The following is a 27,502-nucleotide window of genomic DNA, read 5'->3' as shown; positions in this document are numbered from 1 at the left end:
GGTGAAACGAACGCAATTAAATCGTTCCAAAGGCGATCGTGTTTATTCGACAGGTTCGATCGTAAGGAATGTAATCATGGTAACGGAATGATACGAGGTTAAATCAGATTCCATGGTGCATTAGTTGGTGGGCTGCAAGCAACGCGATTAAGCTCTAAGTCCCCTTTTGTTGCACACGAGAAACGGTAGCATCCTGCTTCGAACGGCTCGTAGAGGAGCAGCCATGATAGAATAGAATGGAACTTCGGTCGCATTATGGCCCCCATAATTGTGCCACTTTGATCAGAAGCTATTGCCCTGATTTTCAAGTAATTTTATTAGATCATTTTATCTCCATTAATCGTTCGACTGTCCAAGGGGGTAGAATTAATTAGGCGTTACAAAGTTGCTCGATCAATTATTTAATCGATGATTCATGGAAAGAATAGAATCATTGTACGAGTCATTGATAAGAATTAATATCTTTTTTAACTTTGCTCTTTTCGAAATAGAAAGTGTAATTTGTTGTTAAGTTTCTAGCTGGTGAGAAAAGGAGTTCAATAATTTAACACGTATCGCGGTTGAAAGTTGTTTTTTAATTAAGAATTTAATTAACTTTGTAAATATACGTTGCCTTCGTCGAGCTAGAGAGCCAGAATTATTCGAAACGTAATTGCGGAAAGTAAGGGCAGTATTTTAACGCAGGCGGAACTTTCCTTAGCTCACGGTTCGGAAGGGATGTTTATCGTGATTCATTAAATGTGGAAAAATGCGTTGCTGTTGGCGGAGTAAAAATTGCGTGGCAAGAAAATTGCATAGAGTAAACCGAGTCACGTTTTCTTGCGAGATCCACCGTGCTCGTAAACTGAAGAAGTTTATTGGCAGCTTAAGAGTAGCGACTGTTAACAGTCTCTATTTGAACTTGTTGAAAACTAAAAAGTTTTAACAGAATTTCTTATACAAAATATAGTAAAAAAAGAGAAAGGAAAATTAAAAGTAACGAACACGCAGAGCTTCTTCCTTTAATGATAAAATTAAATATTATTAAAGATTGTAGATTGTTGTTATAAATACGTACTTTTCTTCTTAGTACGTGTATTAAATTTTTCCCCGTAAAGAAACTTCTTTCACCGTTCAATTTTCTTTAAAAATTCTTCGACATTGTTTCCTCTTTCATTCGAAATTAAACGAAGTTTTCAATTAACAACTTTCTTCATTCACTGCAGAAGAAACTCGACCGCCTTCGAGTTAATTTCAATTCTGTTTCTTTCATCAAATATTTTCATCCGTTTAAAGGTCAGATAATTACCTTTAGACATGTTTAATTTGTTCAAAGTTTTCCACCATTTATCCAAGTGATTCGTTCCGTCTGATTAATGAGTCGGGAGTTATTAAGAGCAAGTTTTATTTATTCAATTTCCCGCCTGTACCTCGCTATGATTTAACTTCGAAATTTTGAATGTGCTCTGCTTTCTGACACGCGAAGTCTTTCGAAGGATAAAAAGGAATATTCCAAAGGTTGCACGTTCCTCGTCTCCGTGAAAACCAGTCTGTATCTAGATGTGTACATTATGGATTATGCAATACGAGAGATACGTGTGTAGAAGAATCTCTTGTTTTATCTGAAGAAGAAGTCTACCCCATTTGTTACTTGGTTTGCATAGTTCTTCGCAAAAGGAATGTCGCGTTTATTTCATCGACTTACTTTTTAACTTTATTATTTGTATTTTTATTGATCTGTAATATTTTATTTATCGTCGGACCAGTACGAACGTGAAATTCCCTAAGAATATTATATTCCACGCTTAATGAAATTTCACCGTCTTAGTTTAAGAACACGCATTTCGCGGCGAAAAAAAAAAAATGTAGGTACGCTTGAAAAACGGTGGCCAGGTAATTCGAATTTCTCTTCTATTTCTGGCCAGCTAGCTGGTTTGTACGCAACAACACTCGTTATCGCGGTGTACTCGCGTTTCGTCCTTCTTTCATCTTGTTGGTTCCTCGTCCAACGCAGCTTGGTAAAATTAAAACAGCCCCGGTATAATGAAGTTAAGGTTTCGGCACATTGCCGCGTTCCTCTTTTCCCGTACAGCCAGAAAATGAACGGCTTAAAGGAAGAAAGAGGAAATCGTAGGTAAAGGAAGTGGAGTAGACGAGAAAAAAGGTAGAGATTTCTCTGACCTCGGTATCTGGTGCACCTGTGTCTGACCATGTTCTGGACGTTCAATGGTTGCTGTACTTCGACTTGAGCTGTGGTTAGTTTCGTTAGGTTGTTCCTTTTTTCACGAACGTACATTTTCCTTGCAGAATTTCTGTGGAAAATATAAGAAACGTTGAGAATGATGAGCAGTTTCGATTTGATTGCCAGGGACTGCGCATGTCTGACGATATATTGACCTATTCTACTTGTCTGACTACTTATTGCCTATGCTACTTCTTTAATCACTTATTACACCCATCACATAAATTATTTCATCATATCCTATGTATTATTTCACTATGCGATGTAGATATTCTATATGTCTGACTTTCCATTGATTTGTACTACTTATCTGACTACCACTGCCTCTGCTTACCTCATTTTACTTGACTGATTATTCACAGTATTTCTATTCCACTTTTCATATCATGTAGTCGTGTTGTATACAAATATTTCTAATCATGTAACCAATAAGGAAGCATAGAATCGGTGGGAAAGGAATGGTAAACCCGGTGCGAAGTTTCCAAGGAGAGAAAACATCGCAACGTGAGAGGTTAGTAACGTATAGTTAAGCGTCGCTACGAACACGGAATGATGTCGACCAGTTCCTAAATTCTCTTAAGCCCGTTGAGTGAAAAAGGGAAGACCGAGAAAGTACTTCCCTGATTTGTTAATACCCACTGGATTTTATGGTGGATTTAGTCGGTGGATGTTTCTCAGTGATTTATTTTCGATCGCGGGGTTCCGAGTTAATGGATTTTTCCTACCCTCCTACCAACTGTAATGAGATAAAATGCTTTTAATGTTCGTTCGGATACACCTTGGATAGTTTTCGTTTCACCGAATTCGCGTTTCAATATAGGTTTGTACGTGTAAATGTTTCGTTACAAGTGTTCTTGTGTTTATCTTGCAATTTCTAAATGATCCTTTTATGTAACACTTATATAAATAGAATGAAATTTTCTTGTATTTTATTATCTGAAAAATATAATTCGAAGGTGTTGGATTTGGATTTACTGGAAAAAGTATACTTTTAATTAATTCTCATTAGTTTAAATTAAAATTGTTAATTTAAAATATAGAAAAATATGTTTTTCATCTAATTTTATATTTTCCAAATTCAATTATACTTTATCCACGTATTTCACGTATCTGGTGGCATAATAAACGCACAAAAATCCGCGTTTCAACAATGCCATTGTCATTCGCACATAAGCGATCAGCGGTGTGGAGATCATGAAAGGATCTTAATAGAAAAAAAAAAAAAACTTGCATCCGTCTCCGTTGAAACGGTCGATTCGTTGCCCGAAGCCATAACCTGACAGAGGAACGGAAACCCGCCGACAAAAACACGAATAATCGGCGTGTGCAACGTCGCTCGGAAACGGAAGAGCCGTGGAAACTCGGTCGACGATGCGACGGAGAGTGGAGCGAACGCAGAAATCGAAAATATAAACCGGCTTCATAAGTCAAGCATCCGCCATGCTCGACGCAGCACGTCGATGCATTACGTCGCGTATTCCCGACGGAGGATCGATGCTGCGGCTCACTCTCAAGGGGTTGGTAGTTAGTGGCGTAATTTCACCGGAAACGGGTGCGTCGTTTATCGCGGTGAAACACATTCGTCACTCCACATGCTTTTCGTTGTCGCTCGATTTTTCTCTTCGAGCCGCTCTGTTCTCATTTCTTTGCCTAGCATGTAGTACTGTGCTGCCAATATGTCGGGTTACCGACTTCCAAACTCTAATTAACTAATCATTTACAATTTTTACATGAACCATTACCTTAGAAGTCGTACCCTCTCTTCAATATCACAGTCAATATTGATATTTCAGTAGTCTCTCGTTATATTGCCGCGGTGAGGGTAAAGATTTTTCAAGCTTCCATGGCTCTCATGACGAGAGGCACAGTGTTAATGTAATTTGGTATTTCATAGACATCGTTGTAAACATTCTGTTGACTCTACTGAAATATTTAAAGAAAAGATCAATTTAACTTCATTTTATAATTTTTCATACATTTTTAACTCGTAACATGATAGCAATTTCCTTCTTTAATCTTGGAAATTTGATTTAGCAGAGGAAGCATTGGAAAGATGTTACAGGATGGTCTTTGTTAATTCAATATGTACAGTTGCCATATAAATCATTCGGTCCGATGGTAGAAATATTTTCTTCGATGGCGCAGAGTGAAATACATCCCGTAAATGAGATACCGAGCGGAACGAACTGCAGTAGAAATCCATGGAACGTTGACAGAGATTCATGACCGCGTTGAAAAGAACGAACAATTAGTCAGCGACATTTCGCAATAAATATCCACCGGCAAACTGATACATTTTCTACCAATTAATTCGCCGATATCTGATTATTTATCGCGTGGGCTTCCAGCTTTCAAGTAGCAACAATAAATTTCGTTGCGGCCACACTATATTCCCATGAACGCGATTAACATTTTTGGTTACCACCAGACAACGTTACCCAATAAAATGTTGCATATTTTGATCCTCTTTTTGTTGCAATTTATATCGAGAAATGTAGCCCCTCGAAGTTTTTCATACGCAAACAATTTGTAGCGGAAAAGTATAATTTTTCGAAATTTTAAATTAGCAAACCATCTGTTTGTAGAAGTATCAGCAGGGGCTGATCAGAAGTTGCATTAGTTTACAGTAACTTTCTGCTTTCCATTCGTCGTGGCGTATCATAATTGACATATCACGAGTGATGTATTATGATTGACGTACCATAAGTCCATGAGAACGTCGAACGTTGATTCGAAATCCGAAATTGCAGCCCAGTTTCCTCAATTAAGAGTGCGGCTTCCAATCCCTGCACGAACAGTTCTAATAAACTTCCTCTGGATTCATGAAACTGTAATTGCTTGAACTGTTCTTTTACGAGGAATTATTTTGCATTTCAACGAATTTTGATTATTAGTCTAAAATAAATAAATGGACCCAGAAAGTTGGTTTGCAGAAAGAAATATTGATTAGAATTTTTTCAAACGACAATCTTCCATGTCACCTCGATATCAAGAGGTCTCGCGAATCACCAGGAACTCGAATGCTTTTCCAACAGGCTGAACAAAAATAATTGGCCTTTAATAAACGAAACCTCCGGCCCGTGTTTTCAATTGTTCTATTTGATTTTCATCCTCAAAGAAATTTCGAATGTTTCGTGTTATTAGAGAAATCTCGTTCGAAGAGTCTTCCACTCACTTTTACTATCTTGTTTAACGATCGATTATCGCAACAAGGATTGCAAGTTTCATTAAAATATCTTTATAATTTACAACACTTTTTGCTTTATAAATTTCTAGAAAATAATGAAATATAAATTGATATGTCACGGTATGTCGATGAAAAGTGGAAAAATTGAATTTCCTCTGTCGATTCGTTCACCTTTGAACAATTTATTGACCACTCGCATGAATATAAAGTGGAATATTAACTTCTCTACCCTTTGTTTATCTCCTTCGTGCAAATGAACGTAAATAAACTAGGCTGGCCTATATTTGCCCAAACTGAATTATTTGAAATACGCTACAGGCACATGTATTTAACCCGCTTGACACTGCATAAACATTCAAATGAAATAATTAAGCGCGATGTAAATCCGGCGGCATTTTTCCCTCGGGATACGCGTGCAATTGAAATTGTTTTCCGCGTACCTAGCAGATTCGAATACTATGTTGCGAGTTCTTTCGTCGCTTTTGACATAGACGTTTTCAAACGAACGTCGATGCTTCATTAATTAAATTAATGATTAATTTGACATGTTTTTAGTAAAGTTATAGAAAAATTAATTAAAGTATCGGGAACGTATTATATTTAAAAGTATTATGTCATGGATGGGTTAAACCACTCCCTGCTGGTAACAGAGGAAGGATGAGGCGTCCGTGACGCGGAACGATGGAACCGGAAGTCACACGCGAAGCATCCGTCAGTGAGTCAGGTAGTTAGAGGAATCTCGAGCGCTCCTTGACCAAATCGTTCGCGGCTTATTAACCTCTGTCCCAGGTTCATCTATTTCTGTCCGCCATGAGAGAACCTTTAGCGTCGATTAATTATCCGTAACGTTTAGAAAGCATCTTGTGATACGAAATTTCATTCTCGCCATTCGAGGCTTATTTTTCATTCGATTTCTCCTTCTAAAACTTAAGTAAACTTCTAGTTACTCTAGCGTGAACACTTTGATCGAGTAATAAATGAATCGTTTAATCGTTAATCAATTTCCAGTCGATAAGTAGAGGCGTCGGAAAGTTAGTTAATAAGCTTCCGGTTGGTAAATCGTTAAGTGGAAGACTGTAGTACACGAAAGGCGAGGAGTTAAGAGTTTTGGATTGATGCATAAACCATCGCGAATCCCGGGAAAAGTTCACCGATAGTTTACGATTAAACCATCGTGAACGGAGTGTAGACGGATTTTCAGCAGGTGTTTCTATCATGGCGGCGATGTAACGATGTTACAGCAGCGGAAAGTTGGTCGAGATGACGAATCGTGGCATGGAAACGGACAGAAATACGTTTCGGGGGTGTTCGTTTATGCAAATTGCCACTTACCCGGGAAATCGTTTGCGAGCTCTACCCACTGTGGAATAAAATACATAACGAGGAGGCGGGAAATAAGCGAACGGGCTGGGGTAAAGCCTGAATATGGCTGGCCTAAAATACACAGAATTTTCTCTTCTCTCTCTTTCCCTTAAAATCAGATATGTCTTCTTGATTTTTACTTTCTTATCTGTGCCTGTTTTTTCATTAGAAAACAAAGTATCCTAAAATTTGGAATTTTTATTTTTCAAAGATACAGAAATAATAGGTATATCAATAGGCGCGTTGTATACAAATATTTCTAATCATGTATGCAACCACGAACAAGGAGATTGTTTTACGGTCTTTGATTCAGTCAAGCAGATTTCCTACAGGTGCACGCTTTGAAATCGTATAACAATCGCACACTAACGATACATGGTTTCTCCCTTTGACACGATTCTGATTCTAAATCGATTCACGTATGCAGACTAATGTCTGGAATATGTACATGTGTAAGTACTAGGGTCATCCATGTATGACTTATTTTCTTTGTTGGATAATGAATATCCGAAAATTTGGTATAGAAGGCGGAATTTTTATCGGTAGATATAGGAGTTGCGGACTTTATAATGGCTTCCACGAACCGCCAGCATCGACATCTTGAATCCGTTAGATAAAGGCCGTTGCGATCGCAGCAACGTGTTACCGCGAAACGATGAACGCGATTTACGAGGCTATTGCCGCAAGGTGCTGCACCCTTTTCGATGGCAGGCATTGATATGGCTAGCGAAAAAATACGAGCCACTTTGGAAGTGCGCTGTCGCAGACTACTAACTCGTTGAACGTAAACCAACTGTTCGACGATCGACCGTTCCGCCTGCGTTTCCAACCTATGAGCGGCTCGAATTTGAATGCGACACTGGTGAATACCAATTAGAACCGGAAGATAAAGCGCACCTGTAACACCCTTTCAAATCTTTACGACAGGATTTCCCGGGGGAATATGAAAATTTCATTCTATTGCCCGGAGAAAGTAGAAGGTCTACCAATTAACCGTGTCACATTCCAGAACATTTTCATTTATGAACCGTTCGTCTGGACCAGTTTAATTTTACTATTGATATTTCGAAATTTAATGAAAGGGGTGACAAAATATTTTCCTTTTTCACTTTTTTCAAAGAGTACAAAAGGATTTGGAACGGTCGGGTGTAGAATAGAATAGAATAGAATAGAATAGAATAGAGGAAGCAAGTGGTTTATTCATGGGAATGCGCGACAGTGAGAAAAGAGTCTGGACGAAATAATGTTAGAAAATAAATTCTACTTCCGTTTATTGTCCAAAGCGGAAAAAGTATGTGGCACGTGGCACATTCCAGTCGTGGCTATCTCAACGGGAAGAGATCTCGAGCGTTATCCCTCTCATAATTTCGTAGGCAGCTTACACGAGCTTAACTCTCGTCCGTTCTCCGCCACCGTCTATGCGTTTTTCCCTGAAGCTCGCTAGCTATTTCCAAGCCTGCAACCATGCCCCCTCATAAACTTAACATAAGGGTTAAGTCTTACCAGTCTTTTACCCCTCTCTCTTTCACTTTGCTCTTTTCATTCCTTTTGTGGACTGGATACCTCTTGGCTCGCGCTATTCCCCTCACATCAAAGCCTCTTTACTACTTTCTGCTCGTTACACGAAATTATGCGGGAACTCGCGTGTAATTTCGCTTTTTGAACGACCACCTTTTCGTAGATACCCCGGTCGAATCGTTGAATTCCTTCAGGATTTTCGAGGTAATGGAATAACGAAGCTATGGAAGGATATCACCTCCTTATTAGACGTTGGCCCATCCTTTAAAATAGAGTAACTTTTTTCCAACGGAAGAGTGAAATAAAAAAAACTTGCCTCCATTTGTTCAAGGCACCGTTTTTCATTCTTTATTTTTTCTTTACTTGACACGAAATGAACCTGGAAAGGTATAAATTTCCATTTTACGAACTTGAAGCGCGATTTAAATGGAAATGCTATGGTATCGTAAGGCGCGTTTGAAAGCAACAGTAGAAACGCGTAATCCCATGATTCGCTCGCGATTTTGTGGGAATCGTATGTTCCTTTTCGACGAACAACCAAACGGGAAAGTGTGTTTTCGAAGAAGCAGCAGGGAGGGAACGTGTTTTCATGACGTTACAACCGTTGCTCGCTGGGTTTTATTGCGCCTCCATTACCATACCCTCGCGAACGGAACTTTCGTCGCGAAATGTATTCGTGGAACGACATTTCAGCACAGAGTCGTTTTTCAATAAAATTATCTCACCCCTGGATACATCACCGAAATCACGCCGTTCGGGAACACTTCGCTATAAGATTTTACTTTCGTACAATATTTTTCTCTTAAAAAGGAAAAGGATCCATTTCGTGGAGTAATGAATGACAGACAGAGGTGGTTGAATACAAGGTTACTTTGGCCGATAAACGTATTTTTATATGCACTTATATTTAAGGATTTCCTAAGACTTTTTAAGATGAAACTTTGTCGGGGGAATCATCGTTAATTTAAATTTCAAAAGTATAAATAAATTGTAAATTATGCTTATGGTAGTATCTAATGAAAGTATATTCTAAAAATGCAAAATACCGTAAGTACCTTACAGACTAAAAGCCAGTCATCTTGTGTTAAGAATTTTGATAAAACATTTATGTAGTCGTTTACATAAAATGTCGAGTTTTAAATTGATATGTCATAAGTGGTTTGAAAAAGAAAAAAAAAAAATGTCACGTGTAGCTATCTGCATTTTTACATAAATTTATTGCTGCGAAGACAAAAATTGCATCTCACCCGTCTCATAAATTTTCTCATCCCGAAATCTAGAAAGACAACAAGTTTCGTATAAACTGTGCTGGAATGTTTCTCATGACGAATGCTATCGTCGTTTGCAATTTTTCCAAAACTGCATCTACCTGTTTCCTGAAATGACGGACGTACGTATGTATGTACATGTACAGTTCGCCTCATCCGTTTCCACCTCAAACACGTGGACGAGGCCGGACGTCAGATAAAATACCGGAACTCCATTTCGTCGACGGAATTGCAATTTCGCGAGATTCGTACGCCTTCACGTTTCTTTTTACCATCAACCAGATGCGTATACACACGTCACGACGAGTTATTTGGTAAACAATACCGGTTTGATGAATTTTCCCGCGAGATATTCCATTTGACTTGTTCGATCCGGAAGAAATCGTTTTTTCAAGCGAATGATTTTTCAAAACTATTACTATTTTCATCTAAATATCTCTTTGAATAAGAATTATTTATGTTTAATAACTTTTAGAAATGCACACTTAAGCATTATATTAAGGAATTATCCCTGGATATCTTGGTAATTTCCATTTTATTGTATCTGTCCGACTATGCGTTGACCTATACTACTGCGGCGCGGCGTTCAGTAGTAATGGTCAATGTCTAGTCCGACCGAACATAGACAAAAAAGAAACGTAAAAATTGCTACGTTAAAAATGATTCTTCTAATTATTATTTACTATTAATTTACTTGACATTTATTCTATAACGGCGAATTATATTTCATCTCGTCCATTCAATATTCGTCAATATTTTCGATATCGAGGTATAGGTATACCGGTCTCGTCAATTTTCTAGGAAGCAGAGAGGATTAAGTGACAGAAGCAATCGGCAATCAATTACAAGCGGCGATGATCGCGCGATTAGCCGTGCCGTCAGGCGCGAAATCGTTCTCATATAAATCACACGACAACCTCAGCCGAAATCGGCCCCTAGGAAATCGTTGCCCGTGTATACGTGTACCCCGCCCCCTTCGAACGATTCGATTTACGGATTGCTCCTCTCGATGTTCCGTTCCCTCGACCCCGTTGTCACCTGCTTCCTTCTCACTTTCTCCATCGGAAACGAAGAGAGCCCACGGGTTTCCGGTGCTTCATTGACGAAACGTCAACCCCAGATGTTGCTCTCCCTTGTACCAATCCTACCTCTAATTTCAGCCAAGCCTAATTCCTTGGGCTTGTTATCCTTGCATTCGGCATTAAGGTAACACTTGCTGTCTCAAACAGTTCTTTCTCTTTATTTATTTATTTTGAGACAGTTTAATGGTTTTAAAAGAAATTATTATTATGTATAATTATGGTTTGAAACGGAAACTCGATGGACGCGTTCGTAAATTAATGAATAAACTGAAACTGGTAACATATAATGTCTGACAGAGGGTTCATAAATATATACAGCACAAGTCATCCGAAGGAATACATCCGCTTCTTATTCTTTGATGATATATGAAAATATTACTAAGAAAGAAGATATATGGTTGAAGGGTAGAGTACGATACCAGGAGAAAAAAATTTCCTGATTATTTTCGAGATTTCCCACCTAAATATTTGTTCAAGTAGAATCATATATCTTCTTTTATATTCTTTGAAGGTAGCGAGGGTATTCTGTCCCAGAAAATATTTTTTAAATTTTCTATTCGATCATTCTTAAAGATAAGAATTTTCATTCTAAATAATAGAAAAATTAGTGAAACAATTCGACTTTCTTCACGCGCGTTCTTTCATATTTAATACAAATGAATCACGATTTTCTTGAATTTTAGATCGCACAGAAACGTAATTGTTCCGTGATTAGTCTGTAACGTAACTGTACGGTGCTCGAGGGACATTTTTTTTCGAGCAATTAAGTTTCGCGATCAATGGGGACGAGTATACCGGGCGAAACGTGCAAAACGATCTAATTATCATTATACCGAAAATCCGTTGTCCCTGTTTCCATAGTTCTATTCACCGGCAGTAATTGCAGGTGATTCAGCCACGTTATACTCGTCGTTGAAAACGAAAAAGCTCTCCTGCGATGATTCGATGGTAGTGATGCTTCGAGCAGTTGAGAATGAGTCTTTCTGACGATCAGGGAAAATGGCTCTTTTTTATTCGCAAAATTTCTAGTTCCTGTATAAACCTAGTAGAATTTCCTCGATTAACAAAAAATAAGGTAAAAATGGTGGTAGCATTTCTTCCTCGATGATTCGTAAGAAATCTGCAAGAGATGTGAACGATTTCATAACTTTTGCATCGATGCTTCTCTCCAGTAGCTCATAAATTTATTTGAAAGATTTACATCCGCCACGTCGTTGTACCCTGTGAAATCGTGTCACAGTCTTCTGGCAATGCCATCGAGATCTTAATTTCCGTTCAAAGGGAAGCCGGTGCCGTATAATAAATTCCCTCTGGGTTCGGTATCTCGACGTTACACAGCTGAAGGTTTACGTAAAACACTGGGACACCGTGATACACTTTAACGCACTCCTGAATGCATCTCACGAGTTACGGAGGGACAATTATTATCGGGCCACGACAAAGGGCTAGATCTAACCGTGGCTACCTTTGTCCTCCGTTTCGCCAGAGGAATCCTTTCAAGAGGTCACGAGCAATTTCCCGGCTCGTCCTTCAGCGAAGCTGAACAAAAAAGCGATTTGCATCGTATAAAAGAGCGGCTGATGGAAGGCGCGAATTGTATAAGATAAGGGGTGCCATTAGCGACGCTAGAAACAAGTTTGCCCATCCAAACTCTCCTGAAAGACGAAAGAATAGAATTTTCTCAGACAATTATGGTATTTCGTATAAACGAACTTCCCAGTGTTTGATCGCCTTAAATGTCTTCTACACTTAACCCCTTCATGAATATTCGTTTCAAACGATATACAGTGTAGATATTTCTCAGATATTTTTAGGTTTACATATATTCATTTATGAGGATGTTATATTGCAAAGAGAAGTTAACTGGAAATTGGTTGGTCGAAGTGGATCTTATTGGAATTGTTTATACAGGGGGTTCGATCGAAAATTCTTGCTATCAACGGAATGCTTCGATATCAAATTTTATTGGCTAGTCCAGCGAAGGTCTAGCCGGCTGGAAAAATACTTTGACTCGTAAAGATCTCTGGTATTCCAGGGAACTGGCATAGTTTTGCCGGTGCGGCTCACCCTATACACTTCTTTACTACTTGAAAGTCCGACCAACACAGTCCGCGACTCCTTAACTATGAAAAACGGTTGAAACTTGCATACCGTGTTTAAAGTTTCGCCAAAGCAATTGAGAATTCTCCGTGAAACTCGCGAGACGTGTACAGTTACGTGTGCATTTTTCGGTTTCAAAGGAAGGAAAAGATTCATTTTTCTTCCCCTCGACGTATTAGAAATTCACGATTTTCTTAACAAACTGTTGTGAGACTTTGAATTCTTTTCTTCTGAATATTGCCAAAATACGTGATATATTTACAGCAAAATTTTCCATCTTAAGGATCAATTTTTCTCCGTTAGAACACGCCGGGCTGGATATTAAAAACGGTCTACTTGAACTTTATCTTCCACTCGATCGGGCAATCGACCATCCTCTGCTTTTCGTCCTGCTGAATAAGCCGAGGACGAAGTTAAATAATGATTTCAGGAACAAGACACGCTCGCAGCGAAGCCACACCTTCGAATAATATAACGGCTCTGCCGTTGAGCGATGACCCAATAATTTCGGATCGCTGTTCCGTGCAAGATGAGCGTCTTTTACCGTGCAGGATTTTCCGTTCAACCGTGACGGTACTTCCTTTTAAAAATCTGTCCCCAGGAATTCTGGCTCGTTTCCTCCACCAGTCGAGACGCTCGTGTACGTTCACCTATTTTCAGGGAACAAGATTCCTGTCTCGTTGCAGAGAACAACAGGCAGGAAAAGGGAGCTGGACTAAAGTGAAGAATGGCTTTCGGCAAGGACAGTCTTGCCATTTATCTTCTGCCAATGGAATTGAATGCTTTCATATCGACGAATAATACGTTTCGTGTTAAATGATGCTTTAAGAATTCTGTAAATACATTACCGTTTCGTAATGGTTTCCGAGGTACTCTGTAATTTTTCAGAGAAATTCTGGATTTTTATTGCTCGCAAAAGAAAAATTACTCATTTTCGGTATCGATAGATATCAGAGTTGATCATTGTTCAAATTATCTTTTCTATATAGAATTATTAAATCATCAGCCCTCTAATAAAAGATGCGATTAGAATGTTAAAAGCGTACAGGGAAATACGATAGATTGAAGAAAATTTAACTGCAATTTCTCGGAATAATTGTTCGAAGAGTAATTAACTTTAGCTAGAAAATCATCGAGCTTTGTACACAAAGCAATAGTATTTTAATTTCCCAAGTCAATTAAAAATCTATAATCGTTTGTTCCGCTCGTAACTCCGTCGTTTCACCTTTCAATCGGGGAATAAATTCATCCTGGACAAACACGAGAGCCGACAGAGCGCGGTCGACAAAGTGCGAAAATCGATTTTCCATACCCCCTCCCTCCCACTCGCTCTTCCTGCGGACGAAAACTTCCGCCCTTTAAAGAGTCTCATTATTTTCCTGCCAGGAACGATCGTTCCTAGTCGAATTCGACCACCCTACCGCTCTCCTCTTTCTCTCCCCTCTGTTCGTCGACGGGGATGGTGATCGAGGGACGAGAGTCGAGGGTGGACGAGATTGATAAATTATCGGCTTGAAAAATGCAAAACCGATACTCCAACAACCCACCGCTTGGCTACCTGATATATACAGGGTGTTCGTTAAGCTTCTAGCCAAATTGATACACTAGTCATAGGAGAATAAAAATTGGTTTCTCAAAATTTCTATCCCAAAAAGCAATAATTCATTCTTTACTCGAACATTGTTTAAATATTGAGATCTTTATTTTCCATTTAGACTTAGGATTTTTTTGTATCAGGATGATTAAATTTTACACAGGATTGCAACTTTTGAAGATACCCTGTATACACGATACGCGTCATCTAAGGTCCTACATCTACATGTATACGTGTGTTATGCATCAGTGATGTAAGCTTACTATACGCGGTGAATTCAGGTGGACTCGTGTTCTCCACATAAATTTCAAAGCGATGCCACGTCGGCTGTCATACGGAGGCACGGTTTGAAAAACTGCAGCCTGTATCGCGAGTGCATATCCTTCATTTTCGCCCAGCTATCCGCCATGTTGGCGTGGTTAAAATGTCGACGAACGGGAGCGTAACGACAGCCCCGTGTTCGTGTACCGTGAATTAAAATGTTATTGCCGAATTTTCGCTGGTCGAGGCGAAGCGTGCTTGAAAAGTTTGCCACGTTTCACTGACGCTGCTCGCTTTGATGTTTTAACGTTGCTTCTGAAATTCTCTATTTTCGAGACGACGCTGTTGTTTAGGTCTCTGGTGAAACTGAAACGTCGAAAAAAAAATTTCTCAGATACGGTCAATTATTATCACAGAGTATGAGAAAAATTAAATAAAGAAAGATATGAAATTTATAAATTAAAAATTCTAATGCTTCGAAATTCTTTATCATTGATTTATTTAATTTGATTCTTTAGCGTTTCATTTGATTAATAAACTGATATCGGTAGAACAGTGATAAACGATAAGCAAGAGCAACAAAAAGACCGGTTGTGTGTACCGGGAAAATGAGTTTTCGTTCGGTAAAATAAAGCGTTCCCCGGTCGTGAACCGACGGAAAAACATAAATTTCATGGCAATTTATACAAATTAGCGGGAACCATTAACAACGGTAGAGAACAGCGTCGGTTCTACTCGGCTATTTTATAAATCAGCGTATCTCTGAGCTTTCAATCCTCGGGTGTACACCCCGAAACCACCACCCCTCTTCCACACCTCTACACGTTTCCGCGTTCAATTTACTTTTTGTTTCGCCTTTCCCGTTACCGAACTTTTACCAGTTCCAACCGAATTTCACTGTGAATCCTGTTTATAACAATAACCGACGCGTGTAACGAATTATACAACGGCTGCAGGGAAAAAGTTTGACGAATTTCACCTGAACAATTTTTTTAAATTTTTTATTGCTTTTGATTCGCTGAAGTTATCGCGATGATTCTGATTTACCGTTACAACAGAGAACTGAAATAAGGCAAACTTTAATAGAGAAAAATCGAAAGGTAATTTTGAATATTATCTAGAGTTAAATAATTCTGTTTGCGTCAAATTTTTCTAAATATCACCGGTTTCCTTCCGTTTTCAAAGAAAGAAATGGAGCAAGCCGAACGAATCGATGGGAGAATTGTCAAAGATAGAATTGAAAAGCTTCATCGATACCGTTCTTCCGTATTGTTGATACATTATGAACGTATCAGTGACGTATCAGAACTCTTGATTCCGAGTTCTTCTCTGCTATTCAGAGCAGCAGAAGATACTAACAAGTTGTAAGCTTCTTTCGGTTCGCGTGCATCGGTACAGCGAAGCGGAAGATATCAAAGATGGTTTGTTGTTCCATTGTGGATACCACATTCACATCCGTCAGTTCTTTATTACCGTTCGATCGTTCAAAAATTACTATCTTTTCAAAATTTAAGTAACGAAATGTAAGGTATTTATAAAATACAAATACGGTTAAGGCGCTCTAACCCCTTAAATGGTAAACGTAAATGAATAGAGAATTACGCGCAAGGGACGATTACAAAGAAGAAAGAGAGGCCTTTGTACTTGAGAATAAAATATAACGTGGAATTCACTAACGAGAGAGAGCTTACATTGTGGTGAATAAAAACTCTTTAGGTAGAATAATACTTTCAGTAGTATAAGTAAAGGATTACAGAGAACGAGGATGGAGAGCGTCAGTAGTATAAGTAAACGATTACAGAGGCGTGGATGGAGAGCGTCAGTAGTACAAGTAGACGATTTCAGAGGCAAGTGATTAAAAAAATCTCGATTCTCTTCCATTCTGACTTTTTACAGCGTTTAACAAACGGTGTAAACGCAGATGAACGTGATCGATCAGGGCAATAAAAGTACACCAATCAAAGCTGTTATCGCGGGAATACACTCAGCCAGTGTTTATCAAAATTACCCATGATTCACCAGGCAAATCGGTCGCGTAAGCATAAACGAGAGTTTTAGAGTTATTATCTTCTCTCTGGTAGGTCGTAACGATGAGTTACGAGAGGGTCGATATCGGTGTGTACACAGATCGTTGTACAGGAAACACGGTCCAATAGAAAGACGAGAAAACCGCTTCATCGAGCACGAAGGAAAATCGAATTACATCGCGTTTGCTACGATTCGTTTATCGCCTTCGAATGCACCTTTCCTGACGGTACATTCGACCGAGAGCACCCTCTCTTTTGTCCGACTATTCCGTGTTGTGCTCGGCATTTGATATGAATCTGTAAAGATCGACTCCTGGACAATGAGGAGATAAGAAAAGAGATTTTTAAGAAACATTAAAAGATACTCCATCGTTAGTAAATTCAAATTTATATTTTATTTTAGAATCGTTTTGTATGTCTGACCCCTTAATGGTTTACTTATACTACTTGCAGAATTACTCGCGAGGAGTAAATTGAAGTACAAACATTCTTCGTTTTAATTTTATTAAACAATTACCATTTAATTAAGCCTGGAATAATGTTTGTACGGATTTTAAGCCGGAAGTTAGAACATATCCAAATTCTTGAGAAAATCTGCATCTCGCGAAGAAAATATGAAACTCCGTAGCTATTTATCGTGTCGCAATTTAAATCCATTTTGTAGTTTCTAACTAAATAACAATGGCACTTGAAGCCCGTAGAAAATAAAACGAATCCTGTTGAATTTTCACGGAGATATTCTTGGAAACTGAACATCTCATCGTTGATTAGTTTAAAACTGAGAGAAGTTAGCTTGACAACGATCGAAATCAATTATTCAAATAGTTTGAACGTTGTTCGTGTATCGCTTGAATGCAATCGGTTTCAATCGATGTTTCTATTGTCGGATGTAATTGCAAATATTGATGTTGCTATCGAGTACAATTGAAATATCGAGAAATCTGATCGATTCAACCGTTAAAGCACTTTTGAAAATACCAATTTATAAAATATCGATGAAAGTAGAGGTATTTAAAAAGAAATTTATATACAATCGATAAAACGATACTTCTAGCAATTTTATACTCGTCGAATTATTATACTTTCGTTTGTACCATACTCTCAATTACACCGCAATTTGCGTAATCATCGAACGATTACATATTTCCTAATTAGACTTCTCGTAAAATGTTTTAGACACTTAATTCGAATTTCGACACAGGATTCTATTGAAAGTTGAATTCATGCTACGGAATCCTCTTGTTCAACGCTTAAGAGAAACTTCCACGACGAACCGTCTTTATTATCTTTAAGTTATTCCGGCAGTCGTTCTCTTAGTAGAGCCCGTTGTATAATTAACAAACAGCAACGGGAACGGTATAAACAGGACAGTTGCAAATTCACCGAGCCAAACCGTTGCCAGTTGCGTGTTGAATCTTAAAAGACTGCGGTCGAGCTATGCCGCAGAGGCATCTATGTCGAATGTTAACCACTGTTTGCCGGTTTAATTTGACGCACTGTGTTTCGGTAGGCAGGGTAGTTTATTTGGGTAAATTGAGTGTACTCGCGTAAGGAGAAGGAGATGGCCGAAAACGCGAGCATGCCATGGCAGGTATAGCTGCTCATTAAAATAGTTAAGCTCTATTACGAGGCGATTAGGTTCGCGACACCCTGAAGCAGCACACCCTATTGTACATCAACGCTGTCTCCGAGGTAGCTGATAATAACGGCTGGATGTCGCCCTGGAAGTTTAGCGATGCTGCAGCTGCGAGCTATATTACATTGGATCCGTTGATGGATCTTTACTGCAGCTTGCTAGGTTCCCTCGTTATTTTAAAGAAAAATTTCAGCCATTAAAATTTTTAATGTATCAATTCGTTAATGGTATCTGACACATTCAAGCCCACTAAAATTCAGCATTGCTATGGGTAGATATACCTAAGCAAAATCGAACGTATCAACCCCTTCACCACAAAAGAAATTTGATTAGAGGAAAAAAAAATTAAACGATGCAATTAAATGAGATATCGTTAAGTTTCCCAAGCGGTCCAGGTTCCATGGAGTTGATCGCCGCAATTGACAGAGTTTTTGCGGGGTCAGAACAGTGGTGGTCGGTCGACGAGTATACAAGAGCCTCCGGTTCGCAACAAAAACGAGGAAAAGCGAGGGAAGCGTAACTGTTGGCGTTCGCGCTCGGTGTCAGGCCGCAACAAAACCGATGCCTCGAAAACAGTCTCGCCTAAAGTGAGCGATGAAACGAACACACAACAGTTCCGCTGATAACGACCGTCCTGAAACAAAATACTCGCCGTAGCGCGGGAATACCACAGACCACTTTCAGCTGTCTCCACCATCCGACGACTCTATTCACTTCTATTTTCGCTCTTCTTCTTCATTCACCTGTAATTTCTGTACAGTGACGACCATTCGCCGAACTGAATTTACGCTCTACTCCATCCTATGAAATATGAGTGCAATGAGTTTTCCTCAATTTTCCTTGCTTAAGCTTGTTTCTTCCGGTCTTCTTTGTTATTTCATAGCAATCTTCCACTTGACATTTTTCACCATTGACGCTCGATAACTTCCTGTTTCTTAGAAAAATCCTAGGTTGTGTCATGATTATAGTCAACGATATAAATTAATTATGTTATGGATTAAGTTGTTTTAACATAGACAGTCATTGAAGCTTGAAGGATAAAGTGAGAAGTAGGGAACTGCAAATGGTAGAACCATTTTAGAGTTCTGACATAATTGTGTTAGAGGTAGAGGAGTTGTAAAGTTTGTAACTGAATTGTGGGTTTTTGGAAAATCGAGGTAAATGGAACGTTACAAGAGCTTATGATAGTTTGTTAGAAACTAGTATCTCTGTTGAAACAGTATTTTAATTTTTCTTATAATTATTCAAAATTAATGTTAATATAATAAAACTATAACAAGTTAGGTTTCTATTTTCAATGTTTGGAGCATTAATAAAATTACTTGAATAATCAATAAATTCATTAGGGCAACAGATCCTCTAATTACTCTGAACAGTGTATTATAAAAGTTTGTGACTATCATATTATTTGACGATAAAGCAGAAATTTTGATATAAACAGTAGCTAAAGTTGTTAACAGGTAGTACACAGTAGTGTATTTTTTTTTACAATTTTAATTAAAATTAAAGTTCTCGCTCGCGTTGTACGGAACTTAATTGAAAATGTTTTCGAAACGCTTGCGTTAGCTGAATTAGCGGCCAAGCTAACTTTAATGTTTTCCAGTTGTAGAAATATTTTCCTAAGCAAAGTTTACCTATTTAATATGGAACGAAGTCCTGCACATTTGAGCATCGTTAGAAGCTTGTCATAACCATTTCAATTATACTTGAAAATCATTTGCACGTTAGTACTTCTAATTATTGTACATGTATTCTCTTCGTACATTAGTAGACGTAATAAATTTTACTTTTCCTATTGAAGTTATATTTTTCACAGAATACATTACAAAAGCACTGAAAGTGAAGTAAAAATATTTTTCTCTAAAAATATGCAAATCTTCCTTAGATGAAATATTGTTTCAAGTCTCATGGTTTCGCTAGGGTTTTGCAAGGTTGCCTTGATTTCTTTAGAATTTTTTCAAAGGAAGGTACCGCTGTTCATCAGTTACTATGCTCTTTCAACGTACTGCTTTTCAGATATTTCTGGGTCTGCAGGATTTAAGGCGCAGCCCAAGCTTGTCGAGTGTGTCCTTACGATTGTTATTTCACGACCGTCCAAAGCAATCGTATTCTTGTTATTTCAGGACCTTCGCTCTTCCTAGCTTTGTATCTGTAGAAAATCTCGCCATATTTCAACCGTGGAAATCTGTGCTTCAGACACGGATATTTTCCTTTTAAAATTAGGACAGAAACGAAACAAGCTGTCGTTCAGATTTTCATTTCATAAATAATTTCTCCAGACTGTTGCAAAATATGATACAAAATATTAATTACTTCTTTCTGAGAATTTCTCTAATGATTCGGATTGTATAATCAATTCCCGCGTATTCTGTTAATTACCAAAGTCCGCTTAACACGTGCCTAGTGTATACACGATCGAACATGGTAAACGCTTTAATCCTTCGTAGCATGGCTTCAAACACATCAGATCATTTAGCAGGTTGTATTCACAGGTGATCGCGTTGATCTTACAGGGATCACTTACATGAGCGTGAATTTAGTCGACCCATCGAAAATTATCAAAAGCCTGTGTTGAAAACTTTTAATTGCTGGGTTGTTCAATGATGCCATGTATGTCTAAGTAAAGTCATTACAGAATCAAATATGATGTATGAAAAATTGGAATTTTTTTCTTTTTTCTTCCACACGAATACATAAACTTGAAACCAGAATTAATGAAGTAAACAAGGGATGAAGGTAAACAATACTGTTGACTAAACTAGAAACTGAAATTAATGAAGTAAACAGACAGCAAGGTAAACGGTAATAGACAACATTAGAAGCTACAGGGTATCATAATCCAGTTGTGTGATACTAACCTCCTCGTTTAAGTTGATAAAAAATATCTTTGCTGATTTTTGTAGCTTCCAATTTTTATTTTTATTTATGTCTCAAAAATTTATCAAACTTTTATGGCAGAACTTAATCTATTATCCATTATTTAGAAATTTAAAAAGGACTGTGAAATGCAATGTTAAATTAAAATTGGGATTCTCTTCATGGTCCGTCATCCGAGGGTTGATATTATTGATCACAGAGTCCTGTTAATCAGAATAATAAACTACACCGCAGAGGTTGTGCTGTGGTTGAACTATCAATTATTAATGGTAATTGTGTGGTAATTAATGATGTAGTCGTTCTCTGATACAGTCGGTAGTTAGAATTTATTTCACTGAGTTACATATTACGTTCTCTAAGCTAGGTTCGATAACGTCTTAAGATTCATTATAATTCATAAGCTATTATTCACAATTCTTTATACAATTATGAATTTATCAGAGTATTCGAAATAATCTCGTACTTCTATATTCAAAGAAAACTTTGTCCGATCGATGTTACGTAAAAGTTAATGAAGAAGTAATCGTGGAACGAGGAGGAAAAGTTTTGAAATTCTTTCGCAAAGGTAAGCAAAAATTACCCGATGAAGTCTCTGATGTTTGCACAACTTTAGATTACTGCTTCGAAAATATAAGCCCCGACATATTGGATAAAGTTTGCCAGTGTTAAGGTTTCAGAATGCAAATTCCACGAAACTATTTATTGCTGAAATACACGAGGAAAATAGATTCGATCCTCGGATAAATAATTTACCCTACTTTCCATTAATTTCACTCAAAATCATCAGAAGTTTTCATTAAATCAAAATTTGCGATCGTTATGATCCACTTATGGAAAGTGAAACGATTACACGTGAATCTGAAACGACAATGCTGAAACGGCATAATGAAAAAGAGTGGCTGGACACTTGTCAGACCCGTACAAATAAGGAGTAATGTATGGATGGGAGCGGTTGAACCGGAGGATTAGCGTGTACCATTTCACGCTTTCTCCAACGTCCAGGGTAGCGGAATGCAAAATACATTGACCTGTAAATCATGCGATAGGAATGGACGATGGTAATTCATCGGTCGCGGTGTCGCGCGACGTAAATCGAGGAAGATTGTGACAATGATTCAGCGCAGCTTTATGGCTAGCAGTGTAATTAAGTCGCATCCGACGGCTATTACACATGCTGAACGAATTCGAGTTTACCACCGGCTATTTCTAATTATTATAGATCCATTTGTCAATTCATTTTTCATTTTTCCATTTATACTACATTTCTGCTGACATTCGATGACTTGATTTTTATTAACCGATCATTTTTTTGATGATTTTTCAGATCGCTGTCGTAGCTGCATGCAAGGAGGATTAATGGACTGGCGGAATGGTAAGTTTGCAAGGTTTTTAATTTCGCGAAGTAACGAGGCTTTAATTCATAAAGGCTCGCCTCCAACTGGCTGGGACTTTAACGAGGACATTAAAGTGGTTTCGAGCCATGCCGGAACTAGTAGTACGCGTTACCTCCTTCGGAAAGCCTGTCGCCCGTTAAACATTGCGTGAAGGAATTTCTTTTTTTTTTTTTTTCTGTTTTTCAACCGTGACCAACGAACTCCTTTAATTTTGCATAATGAAACGCGTCGACTGTCGCTTCAAATTAAAACCATTCTCGCGTTATTTCATGAATCGTTAACGATTTCATCTCTGTTTAAAAAATTTAACAATTATGTAATGTTTTGAAAGTTTTTATTATACGATAAGAGATACTTTTTAATTTTTCGTTATAGTTTTCGCGAGATAAAAATTTCCAGCAGGGCCATTCTGTTGGCTTTACGCTCGCGTTAATCAATGTATGCGCAAGCATGACGCGCATTAATGAAGAAATTTATATTCACTAGGAAGGGCGTTACTTTGAGAAAGCAAGAATTACGATCCGTCGTTAGTAGTTTTAAGTAGGTTAATTTCTGGACCTCGAAGTTACCTTCAACTTGCATGGATAGCTTTCATCAAACTTCTTGTCACGAGTCCATAATCATTTTGCGAATATAATAAGGAAATATTTCATTCGGTCCATGGTGAAAATAAGTTTTATTAAATACAGTAACCAGAGATATTTATTTTTATATAAATTTCGTTCAATTAATCTCATCGTAAATAATTTTGCTTCTTGATTTGCCTTTTTTAAAAATTCTCTGCAGCATCTCAAAGAAAATTGGAGATAAATTTTCTTCGAAATTAAGACGTTCCACTCGCGTTTACGTTGTACGGGAAACAAAGACCCAGCTTTCAACGTTCAGCGATTGTAAATTTTCCGCTTTGAAGACAGCAAAGCTTTTAACTCGAGTTTAATCGCAAACAATATTTCTTTGAAAAAGTCTTGTAAACGTAATAAGCCTCGTTGCTTCTCTGAAAGACGTCGTGTTTATGCATGCTATCGATGTCACGTTAATTTTCATTTTTCCTCTTGCATGAAATTAAACTTTCGTGGAAAATGTGGTATTTAATTTTTAAATTAATTTCCATTCAGATCAAATCAAATGGAAATCTTGATATTTGCCAATGCTGGTCAATATTTATTAATGATTATCGTCATTAATTATGTCGTAACGTGGTATTCCCAGATGATCCTCTAAATTGCCAATTGTTATATATTAGCGACACTAACTTCTCCCAAGGGTTGAAGGGGATGTCGAATATCCGTATGGACGTTACAATATCTTGTCGATGCATTTCCGTTCCCATTATTTACACTTTGCCTGGATATCCGATGGGTAAAGTGAAGGAACATGCGACATTTTTGCATTTGAAGCATCAAAATTGAGACAAATTTACGTTTGGATTTCTGCAACTATAAATTTCCATTATTATACAAAATGTAGATTCTTGTTTATTTTAAAAAGAGAGACAAATTGAAGAAACAAGAATAGGTGGTTATTGGAAGTTAGAATTATAATTTAGAATTTTACTTTATATTGCACATTTTTTATATTAAATATGGTAGGATATTTTATGAGAAACTAAAGTTACATGAAAATTTTTTAAAGAGAACAATGTGTTGTCAATAATAATTATTATTCCATCGCATATTCAATAATATCGACAAGATATATCGATTATCCGAAAGCTCCTCGAAACTTGATCCATATCTCTCATTCCATGTTTTCAAGTGCATGGTTCTAATTAATTTCAATCAACGCTGACAATAGAAGCTCGTTTATTAGGAAACGTTATCTTCAGCCTCTCATCGCGGAAGTAGCAGTTGAAATTACACGCAGCGTTGGCAATTACAAGGGTTAAGACGTTTCCCCTAACGGAATTCCTCCGGTTCAAGTTGTGTTCGTAGGAAGCAACCCCTTAAAGCCGATGAGCGACGACTTTCGGTCCTTCCGGTGTTGACTCGACGTTATCTGCTCGCTCTTTCTTCTATTCTCACCCTTATCATCTACGTTTCTTACATTCGTCCTTTCTTTTCCCTTCAACGTTTTATTCGACTGTCTCTTTCTCCTTCTACCTACACCGGAAGTACGGTCCGGGTTGACCCAGATCTACCGACAATGGGCGCACTCAACTGGCCGCGTGGTTGCGGCAAAAGTTGCCTGCTTTTGGCCTCGATTTTTCAAACTGCCTTCCTTTTCATCCTCCCTGCCCTTCGTTCTTCATCTCTATGGTCAACTCCTGCTTTTTTTTTTCAATAATTTTGTGCAATTTCGATTGCTTTCATTTGGGAGGCTATTTGTTGTAGATACTTCTACTTTAAACTCATTCATTCTGCTGAAAGAAGATTTAAGTCCATGGCGTTAGCCACTGGGGAAATGATGCACTTGAAATTAGAGGAACAAAACCCTTGTTATACTTCCCAGTTTACAATTTTTACATTTACCATTACACTGGAAGTCGCACGATCTCTCCACAATTACAGCTAATATTAATATTACAGTTGTCTCTCGTTATATTGAGGGTAAAAATTTTTCAAGTTTCCGCAGTAGTAATAGTCAATATCTAGTCAGCCACGTAATCAAACCAATTATTAAGGATATTCAAAATCAATTTTTCACAATACAATGCTTCAGTTTGCTATATAATATTGTTGGTGCAATTTTGATGATCTCATTTTTATAATTTTTAAAATTCTGAATGAAGAAATATACTCGTGTACATTAAAACGATTTATTCTCAGCATAAAATTCTGAATCCTTCAGTTGTGAACACATTTTTCCTCGCTACTTGCTACGTTTTATAAAAAGCATCGTCTGTAGCATACTTTTTCTCGTTTACCTTGGTGTTAAGAACATTTATACCTAATGTAAGCTAACACGCCAAGGGAAACGTTGGTAACCATCTAATAAAACAAGGAAATCGACGATACAGCTTCATACCTTACCGTTAAACTTCTACGGAATCTGGAAGAAGGAAATCGCGAGGATTTCATGGTTATACATCAGCACGTCAGACACTTAACATCTCTGCGCTCTGAATTACCTTCCTTTCCTCTTCATCTCGTGTTTTTCCTCTCGCTATCCCATTTCTCTACGCTTCCCTTTGCTTGCTTCCCGTTTCCTTTTTCTCTTCTCTTTTCTTTCTATCCATCTTCGTTTTTCCACCTTTCAATCTTTCGTATATTCATCTTTTTATCTTATTTGTTCTTTCGTTTTTATCCTCTTCTTGCCTGATGTGTTCATCTTCTCATCCTGTACAGTCCCGGAGAAAATGACCGAAGGATAATTTCGAATTTTCTAATTATCGCAAATGATGAAATATTTTCTCACTTCGTGCGATTGTAAGAATTTTTGAATTTCCTTTGAATTATTATAACGGAAATGGCAGAAGCAGACGAGGTTGGTTCCCTTATCAGTCGGATCCTCTGCTTCCATCCTCTTATCGGCCCTCTTGGCGCGTTTCGACTGTCGTCGAATTAAATTTCAGGTAATGCACCGTAAATTGGGCCTCCGTTCGCCGACGCGTTCGTTCGACGACGCGAATTTATCATTCCATTAATTTGACATTTAATTTTGCCGCGATAACGTCACACCGTCGTGCCACCCGCCCATGGCTGACGCGTCCACTTTTGAATTATTCCCAGTGAATTTGTCGCTGACTATATTCACGATTCCGCTCGTTATCGATGTAACCGGCTCCTGATTTATCTTGATCCCCCCTCATTTATCATTACAATATGCCCTGAGAAGTTTTTCGAAACTCTGTTATACATACATCAAAGGGGGAATTTCGAAATGAAAGTTCAAAGTTAATTATATCTAATATTTGTTTAACTTTACTTCGGATGAATATCATAATTTAACATTGTAATTATAATAAGGTCTGTCGCAATTTAAAAACTAGGATCGCGCGTTCATTACGTGAAATTCGGAGTATATTAATACAGTTTCGTATTTAACTTTCAGGAACTTTGAATGCAAAAGCTTTGTGCTGAAAACTAGTTCACGTGCATGAGAAAGGGGAAAAATGCATGTGAAATTATTTTAATATTCGTTTCGAAATAGGAACACTAAAAAATTCTTGATTATGCGGGAAAGAAGGTTATATGCAAAATTGTTTTTCAGAAAGGGAAGGGATGTGATATTAAATTCTTTTTGGATAGAAATAATAGCAGTTTTGGCATACTAAAATTTTTACATAGAACTCATGAATTCTAAATTTTCTTAAGGGACAAACTTCTGAATAGTGTGGACAAAATGAAAATAAAATGTTTGTTTGTCGCCGGTTCATTGTCAGTCTAATTAAGCCTTTAATCGTAAACGAGGCAAGACTGTTACTATAGAAGGATCAGCTTGAAACCGAATGGTAGAGAATTGCAAACGCTGGAAAGAGCAAGCAGAGCTCCTTGCTAGCTCGATACGCTGCTGGCACTGCAGTCGAAGAGGCTACGACATTCCGTGTGCGGAATTGTTCGTGCCGCCAGGCGGAACTCCAGCGACCGGAAGCACGTCCCCGTGAAATGATCACCACGATTCGAGACGTGAGTCGGGAACCGAGGAGAAGCTACGTCCTTTGGCTGTTCTTCCTGCGGGCGTTTCTTAAATTTTCCTTCCGCCCCTTTCGTCTGTCAATGTTCGTTCGACTTTATCGCTACCAATGTGGCCTCTTTCTGCCAGACAAAACTTTACTAAGAATTCTCTTGTCCAGCGAAATCTCCGTCAAACGGTTCAATTAAATAAACTTACAGCCGTTGGAAATTGACTTTTATCTTTAGAGATTTATCTAGAAATATTTATTAACTTTTTTCAAAAGTTCTGCAGAATTAATTCTTTTGTCAATTTTTAATATTCAGACCGGTTCAATGGATGCCAATTAAAAATTTAAATTTAGCTGTACCTTATATTTCATAAAATTCGAGAGTAAATGAATAATTGTGAAATTTCACGTGAT

General features: G+C 37.9%; 1 protein-coding gene across 7 annotated transcripts in view; it reads left to right on the top strand.

Moving 5' to 3' along the window:
- Nucleotides 1–27,502, top strand: part of LOC117610975 (TWiK family of potassium channels protein 9) — a 222,782-nt gene that overhangs the window by 97,756 nt on the left and 97,524 nt on the right. For all 7 annotated transcript variants that reach the window (XM_034338846.2, XM_076693346.1, XM_076693348.1 and 4 more), the window contains one exon: nucleotides 22,458–22,505. The gene's annotated coding sequence lies outside the window, so the exon portion shown is untranslated. The remainder of the gene's footprint in view (nucleotides 1–22,457; nucleotides 22,506–27,502) is intronic.

This window comes from Osmia lignaria, chromosome 3, assembly GCF_051020975.1.
Source record: "Osmia lignaria lignaria isolate PbOS001 chromosome 3, iyOsmLign1, whole genome shotgun sequence".
NCBI lineage: Eukaryota > Metazoa > Arthropoda > Insecta > Hymenoptera > Megachilidae > Osmia > Osmia lignaria.
The sequence above is the reverse complement of the archived record's forward strand: the minus strand, read 5'-3'. Positions and strand labels throughout refer to the sequence as shown.